A 26,100-nucleotide genomic window follows, 5' to 3' on the forward strand; every position below is an offset into this window, starting at 1 on the left:
TGAGCACATGCTACCATTTTTGAGGACCTTGGTTCAAGCCCCTGGTCCACTTTCAGGGCGGAAGATTCATGAGCAGTAGAGCTGTGTTGTAGGTACCTCTCCTCTCTGTCTCCCTATTGTTCTCTGTCTCACCCCTCTATAAAAAAAAATAATAATAATAATAGTGGTCCGGGAGGTAGCACAGTGGTAAAGCTTTGGACTCAGCCATGATTTTCATCCCCAGCAGCACATGTGCCAGAGTGATGTCTGGTTCTTTCTCCTCCTATCTTTCTCATGAATAAATAAAATCTTAAAAAATAATAATAATAATAATAATAATGGGCATGTGAAGTGGTAGCACACCCCAGTTAAGCACACATAGTACTCTGCGCAAGCACCAGGGTTCGAGCCCCCACTCTCCACCTGCGGGGGACACTTCACAAGTGGTGAAGCATGTCTGTAGGTGTCTATCTTTCTCTCTCCCTCTTTCCCTCTTTGACTCCCCCCTGCCCTCTCAATTTCTCTCTGTCCTATCAAATAAAATGAAAAGAAAAAAAAAAAGGAAAAAATAGTCACCAGGAGCAATGGATTTGTGGTGCTGGCAGCCCCAGCGATAACCCTGGAGGCATAAAAAAAAATGACCACTGGGAACAGTGAATTTTTGTAGTCATTGGACGTCAGTGATAGCCTTAATGTCCACAAAAAAGAAAAAAAAACAGTTTTGGTTGTCATCCAAGTGAGTTATGTTCGAGGCTCCCATAAACCCCTCTCACTAATGAGCCATGGCTCCAAGCTGCTTCACCCTTTTGCAGCTTAATGAGGGAGATAAAAAGTAGATACTGAGTCAAAATGAAAGAAGGGTCTTCCTTCCTCGGGCCATTTTAGAGAAGTGTAAACACTAGTGGATGTCTGTTTTTGTTTACAATTTTGAAAGAATAAAAGGTTGACATTCACCAGCAGTTAGTTCCCCTGCTCCACATCCCTTCCACAGAGGATCCTTTTCCCTTCACTGGGCTCTCCCTTTACTCAGTCCCCCTCTCCCTATCTTTGCAGTAACATTGCTGCTATTTGACCCATCTTTTTTTTTATTTCTTTATATTTATTTATCTGTATTCCCTTTCACTGGCATTGTTTTTTTTATTGTTGTTGTAGTTATTATTGTTGTTATTGATGTTGGATAGGACAAAGAGAAATAGAGAGAGGAGGGGAAGACAGAGAAGAGGAGAGAAAGATAAGACACCTGCAGACCCTGCTTCACCGCTTGTGAAGTGACTCCCCAGCAGGTGAGGAGCCGGGGGCTTGCACCAGGATCCTCTGCTGGTCCTTGCGCTTGAGCCACATGCACTTAACCCCCTGCGCTACCACTGGACTCCCTGTTTGACTCATCTTATCCCTTGCCTGTTGACTTCCTTTCTGGAGAATTCAGGCTGAGTTCCATGACCTCTCCTCTACTTCCCCTTCCTTAGCTCCCCAGTTCAATCCTACTATACAGTTTCTGTTTATATAATGCATCGTCGTGTCTGTGTAAAATTCATTACCCACATACCAAAATATGCTTGTGTAGAATCACTATGCGAACATAGAATTATTCTTTGCATTTTCTTTTTATTTTCTCCCTAGTTATCTTGCTGTTTCTTTGACTGAGCTTTCTTTGAACCTCTTCCTAATCATTCCCACATTTTTCTAGTAGCCTCTTGGCATAACTTTATACAAAGTCAGCCATTTTAAGTATCTTCCCACTCCAGTTTTTTTTTTTAAGATGGATGAAAGGAGAGCTATCAGACAGCTTTGCACAGAGTCTGTTAGTTTTGCTACACTCTAGTATTAAAGGGGCAAGGCCCCAGTAGATGAATTTAGAAGCTTTTTAAAATATATATTTTATGGAGAGTCAGGTGGTAGCCCAGCAAGTTAAGCGCATGTGGCGCAAAGCACAAGGACCAGGGTAAGGATCCCGGTTCGAGGCCCCGGCTCCCCACCTGCAGGGGAGTCATGAAGCAGGTCTGCAGGTGTCTCTCTTTCTCTCCCCTTCTCTGTCTTCCCTTCCTCTCTCCATTTCTCTCTGCCCTATCCAACAACAACAACATCAATAATAACCACAAAAATAAAACAACAAGGGCAAATAAATAAATATTTTTTTAAAAAAGTTTTATGGGGACTGGGCAGTAGCGCAGCAGGCTAAGCACACATGGTGCATAGCGCAAGGACGGGGAAGAATCCTGGTTCGAGCCCCCAACTCCCCACCTGCTGGGGAGTCACTTCACAGGTGGTGAAGCAGATCTGCAGGTGTCTATCTTTCTCTCCCCCTCTCTGTCTTCTCCCTTCTCTCTCAGTTTCTCTCTGTCCTATCCAACAACAAGGACAACAATAACAACAACAATAATAACAACAACGATAAACAACAAGGGCAACAAAAGGAAAAAATGGCCTCCAGGAACAGGGGATTCGTAGTGCAGGCACCGAGCCCCAGCAATAACCGTGGAGGCAAAAAAAATAAATATGTATGATTTGTTTTACTTATTACATAGGAGACAGAAAAAGAAAGTGAGAGTGTCAAGCCAGAGGAGCACTGCAGGAACCTCAGGCAACAAGTTTGTTGCTCCACCAGTTGAACTATTTCTCCTGCCACACAAGTTGTCTTTAGTTAGACCGTTTTTTTTTTTAATTATTTTTTTTTATTAAGGGGCAGGGAAAGAGAACCAAGGCATCACTCTGGCATATATGATGCCAAGGATTAAACTCAATGCTTCATGCTTCAGCGACCAGCACTTTATTCTCCGGGCCGCCCTATTTTTACTTTATGGTTCCTGACTATGCTCACTTAAACATGTTTTCTTCAAGCTCCATCCAAGATGGGGTGAAGAAGATGAATATTTTGACCTAAACATATGTCTTGATTCAATATCTGAATTTATTACCTTTCCCCCTCCCCGCCTTCTCTTTCTCTCCCTCTCTCTGTCTCTCTCTCTCAACATAAGTGAAAGTTTCTCTTACTTCAGCACTTCCCAGACAACACATTCACAAATTCCTGGGGGTTGTCAAATACACATTCTGGTGTGGGGTGTCTGGTAGGGACTTGGGAGTCTACATTTCTCATGCTGGTTCCCAGGTTCTACTGATCTGGGAACAGAGATGTGCAAAGTTGTCCGGGTGGTGGCGCTGTGGATAAGACATTAGACTCTCAGGTATGAGGTCCTGAGTTCAATCCCTGGAAGCACATGTAGCAGGGTGATGTCTGGTTTTTCTCTCATTTCTCCTATTCTCATATAAAATCCTAAAGAGAGAGAGAGAAAAGCCAGGCAGTGGTGCACCTGGTTAAGCACACATACACTGCAGAACACAAAGACCAGGGTTCAAGCCGCTAGTCCCCACCTGCAGGGGGAAGCTTCACGAGTGGTAAAATAGAGCTGCAGGTGTCTCTCTGTCTTTCTCCTTCTCTATCTTCCCTCTCAATTTCCATCTCTATGCAATAATAAATAAATAAAATTAAGCGAGAGAGGAGTGAGGGGAGACTTTGTTAATCAATTCTCAAATCTTTCACAAATGGAAGGCTTGGCTGTAGGTTTAATGTGTATGGTACACACGCTTGTGATTGCTTGCAGTGCTGAGATACTGATACCGCTGCTCCCAGCCCAGCCTGCAGTGTAACAACATCTTGTAGGCTGTGCCCTTAGACCTCTACAGGTCTAGGGCAGGGGTGGGGAACGTCTAGTCCTGCCAAGGCAATTGGAGCTTTTTATTTAAAAAAAAAAAAAAAAAAAGATTCCCCACCCTTGCTGGAGGATACAAGCTGAACTCAGGGAGGTTTTTGGTTTGTTGGATTAATTTTAGGCAGAGCACATTGGAGCCTCAGGCATGGGAGTCTTTTTGCATAACCAATGTGCTGTCTGCTGGCCCAGGAGGCCTGTTAGTGCAGGGGCAGGAGCAGCAGGAGGCCATGGTGAACACCCAGCACTCTCATTGGCATTTGCTTATTAATAAAGCTGAAGTCACACATGGGAGCAAGCATCATTGAAAATAAAATCTCTCAAATGCCAAAGAAAAAGTAGAGCTGGATAGGTAAAGTGGAGATACATGTATATATATCCAGAGCTATGGCAACAGTGAGAAAGACACTTCATTTATTTATTTTTTTAAATCTTTTTATTTAATTAATTTTATTTATTATTGAATAGAAATTGAGAGCAGAAAAGGAGACAGAGGGGGCGGGCCCCCAACCCTCTTTCCCAGTCTCCTCTCAGTTCCTGGTTGTCTAACCCAATAAATAAATAAAGATAATTAAAAATATATTTTAGGGAGTCTAGGGGTAGCGCAAATATATTTTAGGGAGTCTAGGGGTAGCGCAGCGGGTTAAGCACACGTGGCGCAAAGCGCAAGGACTGGCTTAAGGATCCCAGTTTGAGCCCCCGGCTCCCCACCTACAGCGGAGTCGCTTCACAGGCGGTGAAGCAGGTCTGCAGGTGTCTCTGGTTCTTTCCTCCTCTCTGTCTTCCCCTCCCCTCTCCATTTTTCTCTGTCCTATCCAACAACGACAACAATAATAACTACAACAATAAAACAACAAGGGCAACAAAAAGGAATAAATAAATAAATAAATAATGAAAAATTTTTTAATTTAAAAAATATATGTATATATTTAAAAAAGGGAAGGGAGTCCTGTGATAGTGGTAGCGCAGCGGGTTAAGCGCACGTGGCGCAAAGCGCAAGAACCAGCATAAGGATCCCGGTTCGAGCCCCCGGCTCCCCACCTACATCGGAGTTGCTTCACAGACGGTGAAGCAGGTCTGCAGGTGTCTTTCTCTCCCCCTCTCTGTTTTCCCCTCCTCTCTCCATTTCTCTCTGTCCTATCCATCAACGACGATATCAACAACAATAATAACTACAGCAACAATAAAAACAAGGGCAACAAAAAGGAAAATAAATAAATATATTTTTTAAAAACAGAGAGGGAGAGATACAGAGAGACACATGCAGACCTGCTTCACCACTTGTGAAGTTTTCCCCCTGCAGGTGGAGGCCAGGGGCTTGAATCCAGGTCCTTATGCATTGTAATGTGTACACTGAACCAGGTGCACCACCGCCTGGTCGACACGTCAGAGTAGAACTGATCTCAATTTCAAATACACCAGGAGCAGGTGGGAATTTACAACCGAGGAGCAGGTGGAAAATTACTGAGAGGAGGAAACATCCCAGGTGAGGGAGTTTTAGCTGAACTAACCCGACAGGATTGTTGCTGAAGGCAGGCCAGTGATCAGATCACCTCTCCTGGGGATGGGGTGGGGTGGAGGACATTCCAAGGGTGATGGATATGGAGAATGAGGAATTCTAGCTAAACTGACTCAGCAGAGTTCTTGTTAGAACTAGATGTCTTTTTTTTTTTTTCTAGTATTTATTTATTCCCCTTTGTTGCCCTTGTTTTATTGTTGTAGTTATTACTGTTGTTGTTATTGGTGTCTTTGTTATTGGATTTGACAGAGAGAAATGGAGAGTGGAGGGGAAGACACAGGGGGGAGAGAAAGATGAAGACCTAAAGACCTGCTTCATTGCTTGTGAAGTGACTCCCCTGCATGTGGAGAGCCGGGGACTCGAACCCAGATCCTTACACGGTCCTTGCTGTTTGCGCCACCTGCGCTTAACCCACTGCGCTACCACTCAACTCCCTAGAACTAGATTTCTACAAGGAACTACATGGCTGGTTCAAGGATCCTATCAGGAGAAAGTTCAGGCTAAAGTTTGGTCAAGCAGACAGTCTTATTCAGAACCCAGGAAGGACCCTACACAATGGTAGAAGAGAAAGAAAGCAGTTACTGAATTAGTGTTAAATCAGAATGTGCTGAGCATCACAGGACACCCGCCAGAGGAACTGCAAAGAGAAAAAGAAACCTCACTCTTTGATAGGGTCAAGTAGCCACAACCCGCTCCTGTGGGTTTGCAGTAAGTCAGGTGACAGCTGGTTAGGCCTTTCTCCTCCCAAATAGTTGAGAGCATTATCTTACATTTCAAAGGGATGGCTCTCTAGTCCATGAGCAGAGACTCCCAAGTTATGGGACAGGCGAGACACTTCAGGGAGTAGGGGCTGGAAAGTCTTCCTTGAGTTTTACTTATTTTACAAGGGGGAGACCAGAGCACCATTCACATTTGGCATGGTCAGCACTGGGGAGTCAGATCTCCTGAGCGCCTCATGCACTGCGAGTCCTGTTGTTTTACCACCCAAAACCCCAAGCACTATTCTTATTTTTTGAGAGAGAGAGAGAGAGACAGAGAGATATCAGGGCATGACTCCACAGGCCATGGAGTTCCCTTAAAGCTATGTGGTACAAGGGGTCAATCCCACATGCATGGCAAGGCATGCACTTAATCCGCTGAGAAGCCTCTAGTTTCTAATCTGTGTTTCTATACTGGAAATGATTAAAGTCAGAGTCTAACTTCCGTATGGGAGTTGAAACAGACTACAGAACAGTTGTTATGTACTAGTCCTTTGTCTCTGTCTTTTGTCACTCTGTTCTCTGAAACCAGGGAACACTGACCATCTAAATGACCCCACAGAGTTTCCTGAAGCACCCAGTTGGTGTGGGGGGGAGCAAGGTGTTCCTCTATTCTGAGATCACCAGCCCTGTCTGTTGTGCCCCACTGCCACAAGCTAAGTCATTACCTTTCAGGCAAGGGCCCCAGGAGCACAATTTCCCACAGGAAGTGAAGTTCCCAAAAGTGACGCCTCTGGCATTGAGACTATAGATTAGATGTATCTAAATATGACCTGGCCTGGGGAACAGCTCTCCATAGTGACCTAGCCACGAAGATCCAGAGAGGATCTCTGCCAGGTTTCTTGTTTATAGAGATTATTTATACAGGTAGGAGGAGGGGCTGGAGATACTAGTAAGCTTTGGGGTAAACAGGGTTGAACTTTGACTAAGCCATGGTTTGTTTTAAAGGCAAAAGACAAAGCTGGCCTTCAAAGTCCTCTGACCTTGGAGGTCAATGTCAGAGCCTGTGCTAAGTAGCTCTGTCCTTTGAGGCTACAGTTTTAGGTAGGCTTAGGCATTATCATTCCCCACGACTCTTTTTTTTTTTTTCTTCCAGGGCTATTGCTAGGGCTTGGTGCTGGCACTATGAATCCATCTCTCCTGGTGGCTATTTTTTTCATTTTATTGGATAGAACAGAGAGAAATTGAGAGAGGAGGGGGAGATAGGAAGAGAAAAGGAGAGACACCTGCAGACATGTTTCACCACTTGTGAGGTACCCCTAGCCCCATCCCCACATCACAGGTGAGGAGCTGGGGGCTTGAACTGGAAACTTTGCATGGATTCTTGTGCTGCGTATTATATGCGTTTAATCCAGTGCGCCACCACCAAACACCCCCTCCAGCTCCGCCCCCCCCCCCCCCACATACACACAACTGTGATGCTTCCTCTTAGCGGTTTTCCATCCGCAGCCCCTCCTACTCCTTGGATATAAACTCCCACATGCCCACTATGTTCCAGACGGCGCCCTTTACCCAGCCCCCCTCCACAAACACTGCAGCCCCATCATGTCGTGATCACCTTTGCCAGGTGTCATTGATTTTTTTCTTCAATCAGACCATTGCTCAGCTCTGGCTTATTGTGGTGCTAGGGATTGAACCTGGGACCTCAGACAACTCATGAAAATCTTTTTGCATAGCCACTATGTGATCTCTCTGACCTCACCCCCCCCCTTTTTCCCCTTTTAAGTTATGATAAAGAGATGTGAATTCCTATGTCAAAGAGGAAATAACTTTGCTTTACACTATTCTTTTGCATGATTCCACCATTGTCAGTATGTGTGTGTGGGGGGGGTAGTTAGATGGTGAAAGAGAGGGAGAGAGGAGGACAGAGACGGAAGACACCACAGCACCACTCCAGCACTTGTGAAGTTTCCCCTAGCTCGCCGATCCCATATGTAGACAGGGGCTCAAATCCAGCTCCTTGGGGAGAAAACAAAGTGTGCAATCTACTGGATGAGTCTCCTCACCCTACTCTACACTCTTATGTTTAATAATTGAGGACCAGCAATTCAAATAATGTACTGGTGTAGGTCAGAGCGTCTGCAGGACAAGGTGGAGAAGTTCATTTGACTCCATGTTCTCAGCTTTCTACTGCAAGCAAATAAGTTTAAGCAGAGGGTGGGGGAGGGAATAGCATAGAGCCTCTGTAAAAGACTTTCATACTTGAGGCTCTGAAGTCCCGGGTTCAATCCTTTGCACCACTATAAGTCAGAGTAGAATAGTGCTGTGGTATCTCTCTGTCTCTCGCTCTCTGTTGCCATAAGGGTTATCACTGGGGATTGGTGCTGGAGCTACTGGAGCTACTCCTAGTAGCCATTTTTTTCTTTTTTTTTTTTTTCTGGCATGACTCCCCCCCCCTTCTATTTTATTGGATAGGATAGAGAGAAATTGAGGGGAGGGAAGAGATAGAGAAAGAGAAAGTTACACATTTGCGGAACTGCTTCACCGCTCATGAAGCACCCCCCACCTGTAGGTGAGGAGTGGGGGTTTGAACCTGTGTCTTTGAGCATGGTAATATGTGAACTTAGCTGGGTGTGCCACTGCCCAACTCATGTACATTTCTTTCTATATAACTCTGATTTAAAAAAAATAAAAGATTTTAAAAAATACTAAGCAGGGTCCCAGAGGAAAGATTCCCCAGTCTTATAAGACTGTCATAGATACACACTGTTTTCATATTCCTGGTAATCTTTTATCACTGTCCTGTTAAAATGGGTTATTCCAGGAAAAAAGTACTGACGACACAAAAATCAGAGATGTTTAATCAGAATATTTTGTTCTGCTTTGTTTTGTTATCGCCAGGGCATACTTTTGCAGACAGAGTCAGAAAGGCAGGAAGCAGGAGGAAGCCACAGCACTGAAGCTCCCTTCACTGTGGTCGGGGCAAGGCTCAGACTTGGATCATGAGCATGGGAAAGCAACACACTATCCAAGTGAGCTACTTTACCAGCCTTAATCAGATTATTTTACTTATTATTTATATATAAAACATATGTAAAAATTATTTTTATTATTAACCAGATCACTGATCAGCTCTAGCTTATGATAGTGTGGGGAATTGAACTTGGGACGTTGGAGCCTCAGGCATGAGATGAGAGTGTCTTTGCATAACCGTTATGCTATCTACCCCCACTCTCTCTATATATACACATATATATTTTTAAAAATAAAAGACAGAAACCCAGAGAGAGACCAGAGTACTGATTAGCTCTGGCTTACAGTGGTGCCAGGGACTGAACCTGGGACCTCAGGATTTTAGATATGAAAGTTTTGCACAACCATTGTGCTGTCTCCCCAAAGACCTAGTCAGATTTTTATCTGATTTCCTCTGAAAGAGAATGAACTGAAGTAACTGCTCAAAGCTGTACTGCCTCTTTACTCTGAAATACTTACTTTTTTCTGTCTGACATTGGAAGGACATCTAGTGCATACTGTTTCAGATAATATAAAGGGAAATAATCCACTACTATTTGGAGTCTCTTGATTGCCAGCCATCAGATCTCCCCTCCAGCAGACTATTCCCCATCTAACTCAGTAAGTACGTCAAGCCCTATCATCCTAACATGTGCCCTTTTTTTTTTTTTTAATTTTTTTCCCCTTTTGTTGCCCTTGTTTTTTATAGTCGCTGTTATTGTTGTTGTTGCTGTTATTGTTGTTGGATAGAACAGACAGAAATGGAGAGAGGAGGGGAAGACAGAAAGGGGGAGAGAAAGATAGACACCTGCAGACCTGCTTCACCACCTGTGAAGTGAACCCCCTGCAGGTGGGGAGCCGGGCGCTCAAACCGGCTCTTGCACTCCTGCCATGTGCGCTTAACTAACCCCTTGCGCCGCCCGGCTCCCCTAACGTGCCTTTTTGGAAACGTTGTTAAAAGCCATCATAATGCCTTGGCTCACAGGGGTTCTCCTTGGTACTCACTGCATTCCCCTGTACTTCTCAGTTCTGTACTTCTTGTCCAACCTACACAATAGTTGGAACTGACAGCAGGCAAACCACTCAGGTTTCAATGTTTGACATGTTACCCAGAATAGAGAAGTGGAATTATTTACTTGGTTTTGACTGGGAATGTTCTTTGTCTTCCAAGACCTACATGAGAAGAGTTCCTGTCTGAGAACACAAAGCTCTCAACAGTGGCTTACCCACCGGAGTAATTAGATTGGTTCGCTGAGAGGAAATGCCTTCTCTGTTGCCAGGTTGCTGGGAGAGGAAGCTGCCTGTGTGCAGGGGCTGTAAGTGAACAATGGTTTTAGTTGAGAACAATTCTCAGTCTCCCTCCAGGAAGCCTTGGTCACTACTTATGGAAGTGGCTCTAGGAAAAGTTAATTTAATGCCTGGGATCTTAGCAGGTATGTGTATCAACCGCCTGCTTGAGAGATAGCCTTAACTGAGACTCTGGTCAGAAGGCCATGCCGTGTGGCTTCTGACCACTGGCAAAAGAAGTCTAGGACAGGCAAAACAGCTCAGCTATAGTGCACCTGCTTTGCTCTGTGAGCCGCTCAGGTTTCAGTCTAACCCCCATCACACTGGAGAAAGCTTTGATGCCATGGTGTCTTTCCCCATGCTCTCTACGGAAAAGTTGGTCTGGAGCAGGGAGGTCCTGATAGAAAGGGAGAGGCTGCATCAATAACAGCAACAATAATAACTACAACAAGGGCAACAAAAGGGAATAAATAAATAAATATTTTTAAAAATCTTAAAATGGGATTTGCGTTGTAGCACAGCGGGTTAAGCGCAGGTGGTGCAAAGTGCAAGGACCAGCATAAGGATCCCGGTTGGAGCCTCCAGCTCCCCATCTGCAGGGAAGTCGATTCATAGGCAGTGAAGCAGGTCTGCAGGTGTCTATCTTTCTCTGCCCTTCTCTGTCTTCCCCTCTTCTCTCCATTTCTCTCTGTCTTATCCAACAACGATCACATCAATAACAACAATAATAACTACAACAATAAAACAAGGGCAACAAAAGGAAATAAATTTTTTTTTAAATCTTAAAAGAAAGGGAGAGGCTGGAGAAAAAGTTCACTTGGACAGTGTGGAAAGATAGTGTAATGACTATACAAAAAAAAAACTTTCTTTTTTTCTTTTTTTCCTCCAGGGTTATTGCTGGGCTCCGTGCCCGCACCATGAATCCACCGCTCCTGGAGGCCACCTCCTTCCCCCTTTGCTGCCCCCGCTGTTGCAGCCTCGCTGTGGTCACCACCATTGCCATCATTGACGCCGTTTGCCGTTGGACAGGACAGAGAGAAATGGGGAGAGGAGGGGAAGACAGAGAGGGGGAGGGAAAGACAGATACCTGCAGACCCACCCCACCGCCCGTGAAGCGACTCCCCTACAGGTGGGGAGCCAGGGGCCCGAACCGGGATCCCCAGGCCGGTCCCTGCGCTCCGTGCCACATGCGCCCAACCCACTGCACCACCGCCCAACCCCAAAAAACTTTCTTTTTAAAAAAATATTTATTTATTTATACCCTTTTGTTGCCCTTGTTTTATTGTTGTAGTTGTTATTGATGTCGTTGTTGTTATTGTTATATTGTTATTGTAGTTATTGATGTCATTATTGTTGTTGTTATTGATGTCGTCGTTGTTGGATATGACAGAAATGGAGAGGGATGGGGAAGACAGAGCGGAGGAAAGATAGACACCTGCAGGCCTGCTTCACCGCTTGACCGCTTGTGAAGCAATTCCCCTGCAGTTGGGGAGCCGTGGGCTCGAACCGGGATCCTTACTCTGGTCCTTGCGCTTGGCGCCACCTATGCTTAACCCGCTGCGCTACCACCCGACTCCCTATATTTTATTTCTTACATATGAAAATCTCACACAAGACACAGGGAGGAAGAGAAACAGCATGACACGGCTCACCTGGGAACATATCTATTATGCCATGTGCACAGCCCAGGTGGGAGTCCACTCCCCACCACATTGAGGGAAGCTTCAGTGCTGTCCTTCCCCTCCATTCCCCCACCTTCACTCTCCCTGTGTCTAAAAGAGAGAAAGAGAAAAGGGTGGTGGTGGTGGTAGCAGGTGGTAGTGCACCTGGTTAAGGACCCATTACCATGCACAAGGAGCTGGGTTCAAACCAGTCCCAGGTCCCTACCAGCAGGGGGGAAGCTTCATGAGCGGTGAAGCAGTGTTATAGGTGTCTCTCTCTCCCACTACTCTCTGAATTTATTTCTGTCTCTGTCCAATATAATTAATTAATTAATTAATTAATTAAAGTAGAGCACGAGTGAAGCCAGAGCACCACGTTGGTATGTGCATCATATTATATAGATAGCTAGAGCCCAGAAACTTCAGGCATGCAAATCTGATGCTTTACCAGTTGAGAAATCCTCCATGGTGCTGAGAGTTTATTTTAACACAGTATGTATATGTAGTATGGGGCTGGGTTTTCAGTTGAAAAGACATATGCCAAGAAAAAGATCTGAAGGAGCACGGCTTCTCTAATCTCCTGGGGCTATGGTAATAGAGCTGGCAAAACATTGGCGGCCTAAAACAACGCAGATGCGTTGCTTTGCAGTTGTGGGGATCAGAAGGCAGTTCAGGGCTTGTGACTGAACCAAGGTGTGGGCAAGGCTCTGGTTACAGTGTGTTCTGTGCATAATTCTGGCTAATCTCCCTGCTGTAAGGTCAACGGATCGGTAGCCTTAATTCCCCTTTGTCACATGACTGTACATTTTCACAAGTTTGGCTTTTGGATCTTGGAGCCACTGTACACCAACCACAAGCATTGGCTAAAAACAGTTTATTTCTAAGTGGTAGGGTTTTAAGTCCCCTTTTTCCCCCCTAAGAGTAGATATATTTCAAGGAATACATGCACTGCCTGTTTTTGTTGTTGTTTGATTATTTATTTATTTTTTTATTGCTACTAGGATGTGGCTCGGTGTCCACATGACAAATCCACCACTCCCAGCAGCCATTTTTTCCTTTTAATATTTATTTATTTATTCCTTTTTGTTGCCCTTGTTGTTTTATTGTTGTAGTTATTATTATTATTATTGATGTCATTGCTGGATAGGACAGAGAGAAATGGAGAGAGGAGGGGAAGACAGAGAGGGGGAGAGAAAGATAGACACCTGCAGACCTGCTTCACCACCTGTGAAGTGCCCCCCCCCCATGCAGGTGGGGAGCCAGGGACTTGAGCCAGGACCCTTACTCCGGTCCTTGTGCTTTGTGCCACCTGCGCTTAACCCACTGTGCAACCGCCCAACTCCCTGTTGTTTGATTTTTTAATTTTGTTTTAACTAGAGCACTTCTCAGATTTGTTTGTTTGTTTGTTTGTTTTGGTGGGGCGGGATGGAGCAGGACCCCAAACCCAGGTCGGAGGCAGGCGACACACTGCTTTCAGCCAGCCACTTCCAACCACCTAGAGTACCCGGCCAGTGACATCTCCACACCTCAGCTTTGGTTAATGATCATCTGGGGGATTGAATCTGGGACCTTGGAGCCTCAGGAATGAGAATCTGCTTGCATAACCATTATGCTATCTCTTCCACCCCTTGAACTGCTTTTGAGAGTTTTTTGTGGGGGGGAAATAGAAGTTTGTCCCTATGGATAGTGTCTTCTCAAGATAGGATCAGCCTAGGACTCTGGGCAGTTCTAAGTGGCTAATAGTGGAGCTGAGGTTTTAACATTCAAAACACTGATTATAGGGCTGGGTGGTGGCACATCTGGCTGAGTGCTTGTGTTACAGTGTGCCAGGTTCCAGGTTCAAGCCGTTAGTCCCTACCTGCAGGGGGGAAGTTTCACGAATGGTGAAGTAGGTCTCTCTGTCTTTTGTCTATCTCCCCCTTCCCTCTCCATTTCTTTCTGTCCTATCAAATCAAATAAAGGAAAAAAGAGAAAAGAAAGGAAGAGAGAAAGAAAGAAAGAAAGAGAAAGAAAGAAAGAAAGAAAGAAAGAAAGAAAGAAAGAAAGAGTGGGAGTAGATAGCATAATGGTTATGTAAAGAGACTCTCATGCCTGAGGCTTTGAAGTCCCAGGTTCAATCCCCTGCGCCACCATAAACCAGAGCTGTGCAGTGCTCTGGTGTTTCTCTCTGTGTCTTTCTCTCTGTATCTCTCTCAAAAACAAAATAAATAAAATACTTAAAAAGAACTATCCCTTAGGGGTCGCTTGGTGGCACACCTGGTTAAGCGTACGTTACAGTGCTCAAGGATCTGGGTTCAAGCCCCCGGTCCTCACCTGCAGGGGGAAAATTTTGCAAGTGGTGAAGCAGGGCTGCAGATGTCTCTCTCTTTCTCTCTCCCTCTCTATCTCCCTACCCTCTCAATTTCTGGCTGTCTCTATCCAATAAATAAAAATAATTAAAAAATCAAAAAAGATCTATCCCTTGAAACGAAAGGAAGAAAGAAAGGAAGGACGGAAGAAAGAAAGAGGGAGAAAGAGTAAAAGAGTTTGTCCCTGGGACCAGACAGTGGTGCACCCAGCTGAGCTCACATGTCACCACACACAAGGAGCTGGCTGAGCCTTCAGGGAAGAAGGCTCACAAGCAGTGAAACAGTGCTTCGGGTGTCATCTATTTCCCCCTCCCCTCTCAGTCTGTCGGTCTTTATCTAATAAATATATAAATAAATCTTTTTCAAAAATGTCCCTCTCTCCACCCTGCCCAGAAGTTCTGCTGGGCTAAGGTTAGCATAGTCTTTAGAACAAACAACAAACCAGAAGTTGGAGTTCTTGAGGATTTCACAAGGACATCGACAGGGGGCTCAAGGGAGACATTCAGTTCTTATCATTTCTCCCCTACACCCTCTCTGCTGCTTCTAATTTGCTGTAAACACCACCATCACCACTTTTCCCACTCTCAGGCCTCATGCACTCTCCAGGCACAAGCTTTGGTTCCAGGAGAAGAGGCTGCTCAGTGCAGGCAAAAGTAAAGTGAGCTCAGGTCACCCTGGGTGGGAAGATGTGTCAGTATCCGGTGCTTTCGTAAGACTCTGGCTACCTATCTCTTTGGGATCAAAAGTCTTTCCAGTTTATCTTATGTTTTGCTGAGTTTGTTGTCATAATGACCTCTGCTTCTTTCAGGCTCCTTTGGGGGATCAGTTCCTTGTTCTTGGATGTGAACTACTGTGACCACAGGCCCTCACTGCTGCTACTCATTGCCAAGGAAAGGGACATTGTCAGTTAGCTTATCCTATGCATTGTTGCAACTGAAACAATGAGGGTTTCTCTCTCTCTCTCTTTTCCTTTCCAAACCCAGGAAACAAATATTGTTTCCTAAATGAAAAGGAACAAAATCAGCTCTGGGAGAGGTCATGGGAGATGTTTTCCAAGTATGCATGAGTACTTGGCAGAATAAAACAGGGACATTTATATTTAAAAATCTTCTTTATTGGGGTTTGTTTTGAAGTCACTTTGTTGCATGGCAAAGAAAACTAAAACAGAGGCTGTAAAAGCTTTGATGCATATATGTTTTTAAACCCTGCAAACCTTCCCCTGTCTGTAAGATGAACTTTGGGGGTGCTCCCAGCTGGAGAGGATTGTTGAGTGGAGGCATCCCCCACAAGGCAGAACCTAGGAGAGGTATAGTGATACCAGCAAAACTCAAGCCCCAAACCCAAAAGCAGGGACAACTCATTCTGACTTTTTTTTTTCCTCCAGGGTTATTGCTGGGCTCGGTGCCTGCACCATGAATCCACTGCTCCTGGAAGCCATTTTTTCCACCTTTTGTTGCCCTTGTTGTTGTAGCCTCGTTGTGGTTATTATTATTATTGCCATTGTTGATGTTGTTCGTTGTTGGGTAGGACAGAGAGAAATGGAGAGAGGAGGGGAAGACAGAAAGGGGGAGAGAAAGACAGACACCTGCAGAGCCGCTTCACCGCCCGTGAAGCGACTCCCCTGCAGGTGGGGATCTGGGGGCTCCAACCTGGATCCTTACGCCGGTCCTTGCGCTTTGCGCCACATGCGCCTAACCCACTGCACCACCGCCCGACCCCCTGACTTCTTCTTCTTCTTTTTTTAATCTAGATGCTACAGTCTGAAACTGAACCTGAAGGAGTAGGGTGGGGTTTGGGAGGGCAGAGAGTGAGAAAATAGGCCTTCCAGGTGGCAGAGGCTCAGAGTTCTAACAGTGGCATAAGGACTTGCTTTTCAGTCTTTGGCCCTTGGGGTAGAGTACAAATAAAAGCTTGTGCTTTCACTCCTATTTTCACTTTGTGCTTTACAAATCTGACTTAAAAGCCAGAGACTTACAGAGAGAGTTGGAAGGAATATTATTATGAAAGTATTTTTGATATTTTATTTATATATTTATTATATAGAGACAGAGAAATTGAGAGGGGTGAGGGAGTTAGAGAAAGAAAGAGACAGAGAGACATCTGCAGCCCTGCTTCAACACTCCTGAAGCTTCCCCCTTGCAGGTGGGGAGTGGGAACTCAAACCCAGATCCTTGCGCGCGCTACTGTGCTCACTCAACTAGGTGCACCACCACCCACCCCCTCCCACATTACTATTATTTTAGGATAGAGACAAGGAGAGAGGCAGAGTGAAAGAGACCACTGCACCAGAGCTTCCTCCAGTGCAGTGAGGGCCAGGTTCAAATCCTGGTTGAGCGTAGAGCAGAGCAGTGCACTATTCCAGGGAGCTAATGTGTCAGCCCCTCCCCTTATTTTTTAATCAGTAACAACCTGTTTGAGCCATGTTGGAATTCCACAGTTTCTCTCTTTCCTCTAAGGAGCTAGCTGGTGACATGCTTACTTGAGAGTGAACTGCAGACCTCCCCCTGCTTCCCAGAATGCCATGAGTGTGAGTAAGGGCTAGGCAGAGGCTGGGAGGAGTTTTTGAGTCATGGTTGCAGTCAAAAGTTCCTCATCTTGGTGTGGGGTCAAAGGAACCCTCCTGCACTGCTGGTGGGAATGTAAATTGGTCCAACCTCTGTGGAGCACAGTCTGGAGAACTCTCGGAAGGCTAGAAATGGACCTACCCTATGACTCTGCAATTCCTTTCCTGGGGATATATCCTAAGGAACCCAACACATCCATCCAAAAAGATCTGTGTACACATATGTTCTTGGCAGCACAATTTGTAATAGCCAAAATCTGGAAGCAACCCAGGTGTCCAACAACAGATGAGTGGCTGAGCAAGTTGTGGTCTACATACACAATGGAATACTACTCAACTGTAAAAAATGGTGACTTCACCTTTTTTAGCCGATCTTGGATGGACCTTGAAAAAATCATGTTAAAAAAAAAAAAAAGAAAAAATCATGTTAAGTGAAGTAAGTCAGAAACAGAAGGATGAATATGGGATGATCTCACTCACAGGCAGAAGTTGAAAAACAAGATCAGAAAAGAAAACACAAGTAGAACCTGAAATGGAATTGGCATATTGAACCCAAGTAAAAGACTCTGGGGTGGGTGGGTGGGGAGAATACAGGTCCATGAAGGATGATGAATGACATAGTGGGGGTTGTATTGTTAAATGGGAAACTGGGGAATGTTATGCATGTACAAACTATTGTATTTACTGTTGAATGTAAAACATTAAATAATAATAATAAAATAAAATAAGTTCCTCATCTTTTTAAATTTTTTAATATTTTATTTTGTTTTATTAATGAGAGATATATAAAGAGAGACACAGACAGATCAGAACACTGCTCCGCTCTGGCTTACAGTGGAGCCTCAGGCATGAGAGTCTTTTGCATAGCCATTATGCTGTCTCCCCAGCCCCCATCTTTACAGAACGGAACCATAAACATCCTTGCACTTTACATTCTTGTTATCTCTGCATCTACTGAGTACCACCAACCCAAGAGTTCACCTGAGTTTTGATTTTCTGCAGCAAATGCTCTTTAAAGCAATCTGTATGCAGAAGCACCTTCTGTGCATGCAAAAGCTCAAGAGGCTTCTTTGCAAAGGATCGGCACTTTTTAAAAAGCCTTAATAAGCTAATCTCACTGACTGAATGAATGTTTTGATTGGTGCATTCGGTAGTTTCTACACAGAGCTGCCAAGTTATAAAGTGATTTCACAGATTGTTGGGACTATTAGCATACAAATGACGTCACCTGAGGAGGTGCTTCAGAGAAGGGACTGTATTCTTCTTCTAGTGTTTGCCCTTCTTCCGTAGCCAGTCAACAGCGTCAGGTTGAGCCTGATGTAAAGTTTCGAGACCTCCTTTGAATCTGGAGAGGTGGCAGTCGTTGACTATGTGGGTCATAGTCTGTCTGGAGCCGCAGGGGCAGTTCGGGTTGTCTCTGGCTCCCCAGCGATGGAACATAGCGGCACACCGGCAAGGGACTGTATAAAAGCACGGGACTTGGAGCAGGTCTCTCTCTTTGGCTGCTGCTTCTTCTCCTGGTCAGAAGCATCTTTGCAGAGTTGCGCCATGGCTACCCCTCCTGGGAACTGAGCATGTGTGACTCTGCTGACTCTGCTAGCTGGTAAACTTTTAGACCCCTTTACAGCCATGAGCAACCTTTACCAGAGCTGGTAATTGTTTATCTTATGGGACTAAACTTTTGATAACTATACTCAGGCTTTATGGACCTAGCGAATTCTTAACCCTTGATGATGATTGCTTATTTTGCCTTTTACCTGTTTCACCCTAATAAACCTTGTATTGTTTAAACCAGTTCCCAGCTCCCCACTGTGAATCCTTTTACCGCCAGAGCAGCCCCCAACCAAACCCTTTTTTAAGTTAAATAATAACAACAGATCAAAACCTAGAGGAGCTTTCTCCATAGAGATGTCCTGTCACCAACAAATTGCTCAAGAAAATCTAGCGCCCTAATGGCCCCAGCCAGCTCCTGTAGAAAGAAATGTTTTATAAGACTGGGGAACCAGGCACTCCTTCCTTATAAAGGAGTTGTGGGGGAAAGACTTTGTCCTGAGGGCATCAAGTCCTGAGACACCCCACCCCCCTTAAGACCATGGCCCAGTCCTTCCTTGTCATTCTCATCACTCCAGGTTAGAACCCATCAGAATGAAAGAGTGATTGTGACCTTTTACAAAGGGGCTTGAAAGGACCCCAAGGAGGGGTGATAGCATGATGGTCTACAAGATTTTCATGCCTGACGCAACAAAAGGCCCCAAGTTTATTTCCCAGTACCACCATAAGCCGCAGCTGAGAAGTGCTCTGGTTAAAAAAAAATAATAAATATATAAACAATAAGAAATAAAAATAAGGGCTGAGTCAATAGCACAGTGGTTATGTAAAAAAACATTCATGGCTGAGGCTCTGAGATTCAGTCTCTAATATCATCATAAGTCAGAGCTGAGCAGGGCTCTGGTTAAACACACACACACACACACACACACACACACACACACACACACACACACACACCATAAAGAAAAGACCCCAAGATCAAGGTGAGCCTGGAAGCTCCTCAGTTGCAGTGCACAAGCCAAAAACTGAGGCTCTCTGGAATCCATGTCTAGGATGTCTGAGGCAGTGAGGCCAGCAATAAGTTGGCCATTTAATCTTGTTCAACTTCAGGACCTACTGGATGCAGGAATAATGTCATTTCCCCAGTCTGGGTATGCTGAGTAAACCCCACCTGGCTCAGGAGGGCCATCCCAGCATCCTACTAGCCAGAGGTATGTGACTGCTCAAAGTTGCTGGAGATCGCAACAGAGAGCTCTTTAGAAGACTTGGAAGGGGATAGGGGCAGGCAATGGCCCATCTAACAGAGTGCATGTTACCATGCTCAAGGACCTGGGTTCAAGCCCCTGGGAGTGGGGGGTGATTCACGAGCAGTGAAACAGTGTTGCACTGCTATCTCTCCTTTTCTCCCTCTGTCCCCCTCTTCCTTTTCAACTTCTCTCTGCCTCTATCCAGAGAGAGAGAGGAAGAGGAAGTGGAGGGACACACTTGGAAGGGGCTGGTCATATAGCTGATTGCTAAAGCACAAGACTCATTATATGAGACCCTGGATTCAGTCCTTGGCACCAAAAATAAACAAAGGCTTGGAAAAGCCCTATTCTTTTTTTTTAAATTTTTAATTTATTTTTATATTTTTTCCTCCAGGGTTATTGCTGAGGCTCAGTGCTGGCACTATAAATCCACTAATTCCTGGTGGCCACTTTTTTCCTTTTTTCTTTTCTTTTCTGTTTTATTAGTTTTCTTTATTTATAAAAAGGAAACATTGACAAAAACCATAGGATAAAAGTGGTACAACTCCACACAATTCCCACCACCAGAACTCTGTATCCCATCCCCTCCCCTGATAGCTTTCCCATTCTTTATCCCTCTGGGAGTATGGACCTAGGGTCATTGTGGGATGCAGAAGGTGGAAGGTCTGGCTTCTGTAACTGCTTCCCCTCTGAGCATGGGCGTTGGCAGGTCGATCCATACTCCCAGCCTGTCTCTCTCTTTCCCTAGTGGGGCATGGTTCTGGGGAGCGGGGCTCCAGGACACATTGGTGGGGTCGTCTGCCCAGGGAAGTCCTGTTGGCATCATGTTAGCATCTGGAACCTGGTGGCTTAAAAAAAGAATTAATGTGTAGAGCCAAACAAATTGTTGACTAGTCATGAACCTAAAGGCTGAAATAGTTCAAATGAAGATTTGGGGGCTCTCCATTTTGTACATAGTTAGTAGTCCTATTTTAGTTATATTCCAAAAAGCCCGTGACTATACTAGTTTTCTTTTCTTTTTTTTTTCCCCTGAGCCTGACATTTGATATGCAGGTGGATCCAAGTTATTGTATGGGGAGATGATGCCATGGCTGGAAAAAGGACCAGAAAGCTGGATCAGGGAAGAAAGTAGCTCCCAAATATGGGAAAGATATATAAATATTGTTGACTGTAAACCCCATATATCTGATCTGATCTGGGACTCATTTAGCTTATGTGACCTCCGCATCCCTGTAGATCTGAACTCACATTCTGTGGTCATGAGTAGGAACGTTCCATGCTGCCCCAATACCAGGACCCATCTTTCTCAGGTAGAACTTTTCTGTTTTATTCTCTAGGAAAGAGAGAAACTGTGAGTGGAGGAGAAGATAGAGTGGGAGAGAGAAAGAGAGACACCTGCAACCCTGCTTCACTGCTCATGAAGCATCCCCCTGCCTGTGGGGAGCAGGAACTCGAACCCGGGTCCTTGCACATTGTACTATGGTAGTACGTGTGTTTAACTGGGTGCCGCCACCCAGCCCTAATCCTATTGTTTCCTCAATCCAAAGCCCTCTTACCCTGACTCAAGGAGGTCCATAACTACAAAAATCTTTCTCTCCTCTCCTTGAAGACTCCACAGCTGGGATCTTAAACATTCAGCATACAAGCAGATCACTTTGAGAGTGAAAGGAGCGTTAGTAATAGTTTTAGTGAGTCAATAGGCAGAAACAGACTGTGTCAGGCCTGGCAGGATGTCTGTCACCCTAATTGTAAAGGATGGACAAAGGGGAAGTCATGTGGCTCATTAGTACGACCTGTTAACCCCCACCCAGTGGAGGGCTGTCCTGGGAGGCCCACACATTCCAAGTGACAACGTCTATTTTTCTGTTATGCAACACAACTGCAAATGCCAGCAAGTCCTAAGGACAGAGCATTTCCAGCTGCTGGTCTAGGAATGTTGTTTAGCCCAAGAGGAGTCCCCTGGCCCCATCTGGAAAATATCACGCTTTCCTAATCCAAGGTTCTAATTATGCATTGCAAAAGCCTCCTTCCTGTCATTGTTCTGATGTGCTTGTGGGCACACACGTAGGCTGAGCACCTAGAAGCTGCTGTCTATATTTAGTTGCCATTCGTGTTGGCTCTTGATGTCATTCCCACCTTTGTGCAGGGAGCTCAAGACTTTGACTGGCAGGGTGACGGGGGGAGGGGGGTTGGAATAGGAATGAATCAACTGGTGCCTTCCAGTAGCCATCCCACCATTGTCAACAAGACTTTACTGTCTTCCTGAGGTGGGTTCCAGAAGCTAGTTTAACATCCAGGAAGCTGGACCTCTGCATGCAGTCACACAGGAAAAGAAACAGTCCAGAAGTCACCAGGCCATCTTCCATAGGGGTGAGGGCTGAATTCCAGGCTGCTGTCCTACCTGCTGCTTCTAGAAACTGGAAGGAGGAATCTCGGACCACTCTTACTAGCTTGGGAAAGCCCCTAGGCAAGTTGCTGGGAGATAGCTCATCTGGCAGAATGCACACGTTACCATGCTCAGTCCAGGTTCAAGTCTATCACACTGCTGGGAGCACTATGCATAACAGGTGCTGTGGTATCTCTCTTCACTTTCTTCTTTTCTTTTTCTTTCTTTCTTTCTTCCTTTTTTTTTTTCTCAAGGGTTATTACTGGGGCTCAGTGTTGGCGCTAGCAGCCATTTTTTTTCCCTATATTTTTTATTAGGTAGTGAAATAATGTATACGAATAATTGCAAATATTTGACCCAGGTTTCCAGGAAATCTACAAATGCCAAGCTTAATCTCGCTCCATCTTCTGGTGTCTGGACGGCCCTGAGAGCTTTAAGCCTTTCACTACCTCTGTGCACCTCCTGGTCCTCGAATAGCCAACTGGGACTCACTAGCCAGACTTTCTTGGTGACTGTTTGACTATAAAAAATAAACTCTGCTGAGATTGGAGGTCCAGAACTTGTAGTGTGAACTAATTCTGGCTTGGAGCCAATAAACTGTTTTCATGGCTTTTGTTCAGATTGTCTGTTTGCAACAGGACATAGAGAAATTGAAAAAGGAGGGGGGAGATAGAGAGAAAATAAGACACCTGCAGACCTGCTTTACCGCTTGTGAAACATCCCTCTGCAGATGGGGAGCTGGGGACTCAAACCTGGACCCTGACTCAGGTCCTTAAAGCTTTGTACTATGTGTGCTTAACTGGGTGTGTCACCTCTCTGCCCTCTCTTCCCCCTCCCCTTTTTAACTCTATCTCCCTTCTTTCTTTCTTTCTTTCTTTCTTTCTTTCTCTCTTTCTTTCTTGTCTTTTCTTTCTTTTCTTTCCTTTCTTTCCTTCTTTCTTTCTTTCTTTCTTCCTCCCATTCTTTCTTTCTTCCTTCCTCCCATTCTTTCTTCCTCTCTTTCTTCCTTCCTCCATTCTTTCTTCCTCTCTTTCTTCCTTCCTCCATTCTTTCTTCCTCTCTTTCTTCCTTCCTTCCTCCTTTTCTTTCTTCCTTTCTGCTCCAGGGTTATCGCTGGGGCTTGGTGCCTGCGCTAGAAATCCGCTATTCCTGGCAGTCATTTTTTCCATTTGTTGTTGTGTCATTGTTGATGCTGTTATTGTTGTAGTTGTTATAATTGTTATATAGGACAGAGAGAAATCTAAAGAGAAGGGGAAGACAGAGAAGGGGAGAGAAAGGCACCTGCAGACCTGCTTCACTCCTTGTGAAGTAACACACACACACATACAAACACCACCACCACCACCTGCAGGTAGGGAGCTGGGGGCTCGAACCAGGATCCTTATGCAGGTCCCTGTGCTTTGCTCCCAGGTCCCAGGATCAATACCCCACACTATAATCAGCCAAAGTAGAGCAGTGCTCTAGTAAAAAGAAAAAATAAAGCGGGGGAGGGGGAGGTGGTGGCACAGCGTGTAGAGAGCCCATGTTACAGCATGTGAGGACCTGGGTTCAAGTCCCCAGGGTCCACCTTCATGGCCTACCACTGCAGGGCTGCAGTTGTCTCTCTCTCTCTCCCTTTCTATCTCCTCTTACCCCCTCTCTCTGTCTCTAGCCAATAAATAATAGTAGTAAATGAAGAAGAAGGATAAAATGTGGTCCCTTTAAAACTAAACTAGAGTGGTCTGGGATGTGGTGCAGTGGATAAAGCATTGGTCTCTCAAGCATGAGGTCCCGAGTTCAGTCCCCAGCAGCACATGTACCAGAGTGATGTCTGATTCTTTCTCTCTCTCTCTCTCTATCTCTCTCTCCTCCTATCTTTTTCATTGATAAATAGATACAATCTTTAATAAAAAAAAATTGGACTGGACAGAAGAGATAACATCATGGTTATACCAAAAAAAAAAAAAAAAGACATTTGTGCCCGAGGCTCTACATTCTCAGGTTTAATCCTCCAAACCACTATAAACCAGAGCTGAGCAGTTCTCCAGACTCTCTCTCTCTTCCTTTCTCTCTCCCTCTCTCCTTCTCTCTCTCTGTATCATTAAAATATTAATAAATATACAGTAAATCATATTTTTTCAGTAAATAATATTTTAAAGATAGAAACAGGGACCAGGTGGTGACACACACAACTGAGCGCACATGTTAAAGTATGCAAGGACCCAGGTTCAAACCCCTGCCCCTGCTTGTAGGGAGACACTTAACAAGCGGTGAAGCAGTGATGTCTCTCTCTCTCTTTCTAGCTCTCCTTCCCTCTAGATTTCTCTCTGTCTCTATATGAAACATCAACAAACAAATAAAAGAAAAAGTGGTCTAGGAGGTGGCACAGTAGATAAAGCATTGGACTCTTAAGCATGAGATCCCGAGTTTGATATCCACAGCACATGTACAAAAATCTTGAAGGAGAGAGAGATAGAAAGAGAAAGAAAGCTTTTTTTTTTAGATTTTTTAAAAAAATTTTTTATTTAAGAAAGGATTAACGAACAAAACCATAAGGTAGGAGGGGTACAACTCCACACAATTCCCACCACCCAATCTCCTTAACCCACCCCCTCCCATGATAGCTTTCCCATTCTCTAGCCCTCTGGGAGCATGGACCCAGGGTCATTGAGGGTTGCAGAAGGTGGAAGGTCTGGCTTCTGTAATTGCTTCCCCGCTGAACATGGGCGTTGACTGGTCGGTCCATACTCCCAGTCATAGATTTTATTTTCTTTAAATATTTTATTTATTTGTTTCCTTTTGTTGCCCTTGTTTTATTGTTGTAGTTATTATTGTTGTTGATGTTGTTGTTGTATAGGACAGAGAGAAATGGAGAGAGGAGGGGAAGACAGAGAGGGGGAGAGAAAGACAGACACACCTGCAGACCTGCTTCACCAATTGTAAAACGAGTCCCTGCAGGTGGGGAGCCAGGGGCTCCAAGTGGGATCCTTACGCTGGTTCTTGCGCTTCATGCCACGTACGCTTAACTGTTGCACTACCGCCTGACTCCCCTCAATATATGTATATGTATTTTATTTTATTTTTTACGTGAACATGAAGAATCCCTGGGAATGGATGGTTTTAATCCCCTTGTTTGCCTCTCTCCTCAGAACTGAGGATTTATTGGAGCACATCACCGTGCTGCCTCCGACCGCCAAGAACAGAGACACACACCTTCCAGCCTTGGCCTGCTTGCTCTTGCTCTGTAATCTGAGGCTGCCTCAAAGGTTTTGAAGTTTCTCTCCCTGTCACGGGCTGCAATCAGATCTCCAGAATGTAGAAAGGCTCCTATTTCTGATGTAGAAGGTGTCGACATCTAATACCTGCTGAGATTCAGAAGTGTTCTTTAGATTCAAGTAAATGCACGCTGTGACAACAGATGTGACTCAGAACTGCCTGCAATGGGCAGAGAGGTGGGGACAGGGCTCTGCTTTGTTGGCAAGGACTGTGGCAGAGGGAACTTGACTCTGTAGACACCAGCATCTTGACTTGGCAGCTTCTGCACCCAGTGAGGTGGCAGCTCTTACAGTGTAATTCTGGCAGGTAGTCTGCTGGTCCTGGACACCAGCCCCATGCCTGCATCTCTGGCCCTCCCAACATCCCCCAAAGCTCTCACTGCCTATTCATAAGCCCCTTTTGTCTTGAACTAGTTGAGCTGGATCCTCTTATTCTGTTATGTTACCACCAACACCCCCCCCCCCAGCTAATACCAGTTGAGGGAGGGGGTGGGAGAAGAGAGACAGGCAGGACTTGGTAGGAGATTCCAAGAAGGCATACAGAAAGTAGATGAATATTGTGAATAGTGGTTGTCATTTATTGAGGCTGTCCCTTATTTCGAATCCTTACAAGGATTAGACATTGTTATGTTTAGTTTTACCAGAACACTGTTAAGCTCTGGTATATATAGTGGTGACCTGGAACCTTGGAACTTCAAGAATGACCAGACCATCCTCTCCCAGGCCTAGAATCAGTCATTATTATTACCATTTTACAGATGAGGACATAGACTCACAAAAGGCTAAGGGACCAGCTTATGTCCACTCAGCCTTTGGCAGTGAGTCAGGAATTTGAACCCAGATCATTTGTATTCACAGCCCAGACACTCTCCATTTTGTTCTGCCCAGGCC

At 45.1% G+C, this 26,100-nt stretch overlaps 2 long non-coding RNA genes across 2 annotated transcripts; one reads left to right on the forward strand and one right to left on the reverse strand.

Annotated features, from left to right (window-relative positions):
* Positions 1–8,756: 8,756 nt before the first annotated feature.
* LOC132541852 (uncharacterized) lies at positions 8,757–11,552 on the forward strand. Its single transcript, XR_009552945.1, has 3 exons — positions 8,757–8,932; positions 9,416–9,533; positions 11,089–11,552. It is a non-coding gene; the product is annotated as an uncharacterized LOC132541852 (long non-coding RNA).
* Positions 11,553–19,802: 8,250 nt separating this feature from the next.
* LOC132541701 (uncharacterized) lies at positions 19,803–21,299 on the reverse strand. The gene is made up of 3 exons (XR_009552798.1): positions 21,126–21,299; positions 20,818–20,902; positions 19,803–20,410 (listed from the first exon to the last, which is right to left on the reverse strand). It is a non-coding gene; the product is annotated as an uncharacterized LOC132541701 (long non-coding RNA).
* Between the last annotated feature and the right edge of the window lie 4,801 nt (positions 21,300–26,100).

This window comes from Erinaceus europaeus, chromosome 12, assembly GCF_950295315.1.
Source record: "Erinaceus europaeus chromosome 12, mEriEur2.1, whole genome shotgun sequence".
Classification (NCBI taxonomy): Eukaryota; Metazoa; Chordata; class Mammalia; order Eulipotyphla; family Erinaceidae; genus Erinaceus; species Erinaceus europaeus.